The following is a 4,357-nucleotide window of genomic DNA, read 5'->3' on the forward strand; positions in this document are numbered from 1 at the left end:
TATGACATCAAAAACAAAAAGTGTGAGGGGGAGTTAAAAAATTTATATCTTTTAGAATTTGTTTGAACTTAAATGACTACCAGTCTAAAACAAGCAGACATAGTTATAGGTCAACATATAGGAACCCCATGGTAACCACAAACCAAAAACCTATAATTAATACACAAAAACTAGAGAGAAAAGAACACAAGCTTACTATTAAAGAAAATCATCAAACGACAAGGCAAGAAACAAAAAGAAGAAGAAATGAACAGAGAAGAACTACAATAACAACTGGAAAACAAGTAAAAACTGGCAATCAGAACATCTCTCTCAATAATCGGTTTAATAGTCAATGGACTAAATACACCAATCAATAGACAGAGGGTGGCTGATTAGACATAAAAGAAAAAAAGAGACCCATCTATATACTGCTTACAAGAGACTCACTTCAGAGCTAAAGGCACACACAGACTGAAAGTGAGGGGATGAGAAAATATATTTCATACAAATGGAAATGACATCAAGGCAGGGGTTGTTATACTCATATCAGACAAAATAGACTTTAAAACAAAGTCTATAACAAAAGACAAAGAAGGGTATTACATAATGATAAAGGGATCAATACATAAAAAGGATATTATACCCATTAACATATATGCACCTAATATGGGAGCTCCTAAATATAAAGCAAATATTAACAGACATAAAGGGAGAAACTGACAATAATACAATAATAGTAGGGGAATTTAACACCCTACTGACATCAGTGAACAGATCATTCAGACAGGAAATCAATACAGCAACATTGGTCTTAAATGACACATTATACCAGTTAGACTTAACAGACATCTACAGAACATTCCATCCAATAACAGCAGAATATACATTCTTTTCAGGTGCACATAGAACATTCACTAGGATAGATCACATGCTAGACCACAAAACAAGTTGTAACAAATTTAAGAGGATAGAAATGATATCAATAATTTTTTCCAACCAAAACAGTATGAAACCAGAACTAACTTACAGGAAGAAAAATGGGAAAAACACAAACACATGGAAACTAAACAGCATGCTACTAAACAATGGGTCAATGAAGAAATCAAAGAGGAAATTAGAAAATACCTTGAGACAAATGAAAATAAAAACAAAAGTTTCTAAAATCTATGTGATGAGGCAAAAGTAATTCTAAGAAGGAAGTCTGTAGTTATACAGGCCTTTCTCAAGAAACAAGAAAAATCTCAAACAACCTAAACTACCATCTAAAAGAATTAGAAAAAGAATGAAAAAAAGCACAAAGTCAGCAGAAGAGAAGAAATATTAACAACCAGAGAAGAAATAAATAAAATAGAGGTCAAAACACAATAGAAAAGATCAATAAAACCAGGAGCTGTTTTTTGAAAAGAGAAACAAAATGGATAAACCTTTAGCCATAAATGTCTAGAAACATACAGCTTTCCAAGAGTGAATCAGGATGAAATACTTAACAATATGAACAGACAGATGACTAGTAGTGAAGCTGATTTGTAATTAAAAAAAAAAACAAACCTCTCAGCAAAACAATGTCCAGGACTGGCTGGCTTCAAAGGGGAATTTCTACTAAACATATAAAGAAGAATTAATACGTATCCTTCGCAAACTATTCCAAAAAATTGAAGAGGACAAAACACTCCCAGATTCATTCTATGAGTCCACCATTACCCTGATACCAAAACCAGACAAAGAAACTACAAAAAATGAAAATTACAGACCAATATCTCTGATGAATATAGGTGCAAAAATCCTCAAGAAAATACTAGCAAGTCAAATTCAACAATATATAAAAAGGATCACACACCATGATCAAGTAGGATTTATTCCAGGGATGCAAGAATGGTTTAATATCAGCCAATCAATCAATGTGATACACCACATTAACAAAAGAGAGAATAAAAGACACATGAACATATCAGTAGACACAGCAAAAGCATTTGACAAAATTCAATATCCATTCATAAAAACTCTCATCAAAGTTGATATAAAGGGAGCATACCTCATCTAATAAAGGCCATTTATGACAAACTCACAGCCTATTTAACATATATTGGAAGTGGTATTTAACATAATTGAAAGTCCTAGCCATAGCAGTCATACAGAAATAAAAGATATCCAGATTGGAAGGGAAATAGTAAAACTATCACTATTTGCAGATGACATGATACTATATTTAGAAAACCCTAAAGTCTACCCAAAAAACTATTGGAATAAATGAATTCAGTAAAGTTGCAAGATACAAGATTAATATACAGAAATCTGTTGCTTTTCTGTACACTAATAATGAACTACAAGAAAGAGAAAGTAAAAAAAAAAATCCTGTTCAAAATTACATCAAAAGGAATAAAATACCTACAAATAAGTTTAAGGAGGTGAAAGACCTATACTCTGAAAACTACAAAACTCTGATGGAGGAAATTGAAGATGATACAAAGAAATGGAAAGATATTCTGAGCTCTTGTATTGGAAGAATTAATATTTTTAAAATATTTTAAAAAGCAATCTACAGATTTAATGAAATCCCTATCAAAATACCAGTGGTATTTTTGTATTCCAGAACTAGAACAAATAATTCTAAAATTTGCATGGAACTACAAAAGATTCCAAATTGCTAAAGCAATCCTGAGAAAAAAGATCAAAGCTGAAGGTATTACCCTCCCTGACTTCAGCCTAACTGACAAAGCCACAGTAATTAAAACAGTATGGTACTGGCATTAAAATAGACATGTGCATCAATGGAACAGAATAAAGAGCCCAGAAATAAACCTACGTGCTTATGGTCAATTAATCTACAAAAAATGAAGGCAAGAATATACAATGAAGAAAAGCCATTCTCTTCAATAAGTGGTGCTGGGAAAACTGGACAGCTGTATATAAAACAATGAAATTAGGTAGAGGCATCCAGAAAAACCATGCCAGGACTCCTGACCCACAGAAACTCTGAGATAATGTTTTTTAATTTAATAAAGTTAGTAGTGTACTGTTTTCAGCTGCCAAATTTTGGAGTAATTACATAGCAGTGGATAATTAATTTAGGTTTCAATACAAATACAACAAGACTGTTTATGGAATTTAAAAAGCTAACATTAAATTACCTGTAGAAAACGTTAAAGAATTATTATGACAATTCTAACAAAGGAGGGCAGTAAGGAGAGATTTGTTTCTATCATACATTGTAAAAGGACATCTATTAAAACAGGATGTTTCTTGATTTAGGAAGAGACACAGATCAATGGAAGACAATAAAGAGTCCAAAAACAAAGGATTATATATGTAGGGGTAAAGGGAGGATTTGAAATGAGGGGAAATGATAATTTAAACAATATCTTCAGGATAAATGAGTTTCCTCTTGAAAAAAAATGACTAAAAAAGCCAACATCATTACATATACAAAAAATTAATTGAAGGTGAATTAAAGTGCTAAAAGTTTCAAAAAAGAGGACTATGTTTTTTTGTTGTTGTTTCATGTGTTTTTCAGGTGATGAAGAAGTCCTTTCTAGGTAAGACTAAAAAAAAGACATGGAAAGATAGATATATTTGACTACATAGAAATCTCCTTTGTCATTAAAGATACTATTAACAGACTAAAAACAGGAGGCCCAAACTGGGAGAAAATGTTTGGAAAATATCTAATAAACAAAGGGTAATATACATAATCTAGAAATATATTCCACAAAAGAATAAGAAAAAGAAAATAACTCCATAGAATGTTTTTAAAAGCAATTCAAATATAGATGTATGTATGTACATTGTATATAGAGAGTATGTGTGTATACAGTCAATTCTCATTATTCACAATTTCATATTTGAGAATTCTTCCGCTCCCTGAAATTTATTTGGAACCTCAAAATCAAAACTCAGGAGGTTTTGCAGTCATTTGCAGGCACGCACAGAGCTGTGAAACATTTGAGTTGCCCTATATGCATGTTCCCAGCTGAGGCTGAACAAGGCAATGCTCAGCCTGCTAGTTTCAGCTCTCAGACAGTGATGACCGGAGGGTGGAGGTGGTAGCCAGCCGTGCAGTGGCTTGCAGGGGGTTTGAATCCAAGCCCTGGCACCTGTTAGTGGGATGGCCTTAGGCAAGTCACTTGATGCTTCTGAACATTTTTTTCTTTGGTAAAGTAAAGAAAATAAAATCTACCAGGATAAGTCGTTTTTGGGGGATTCAAGATTACGACTGTAATCCATGTGAGACTGTGTGTGTCTGTGTGTGTGTACACAATAAACATGTACAAATGCTCAACCTCACTAGTAATAATGGAAATGCATGTTAAAATAATCAAAAATTTTACCAGCAGATTAAAAATAGAGGTTGATAATACAGAGTTTTGATGAAGCTGTG

The sequence above is a fragment of the Leucopleurus acutus genome (assembly GCF_964270905.1).
Source record: "Leucopleurus acutus genome assembly, chromosome: 3".
Lineage (NCBI taxonomy): Eukaryota > Metazoa > Chordata > Mammalia > Artiodactyla > Delphinidae > Leucopleurus > Leucopleurus acutus.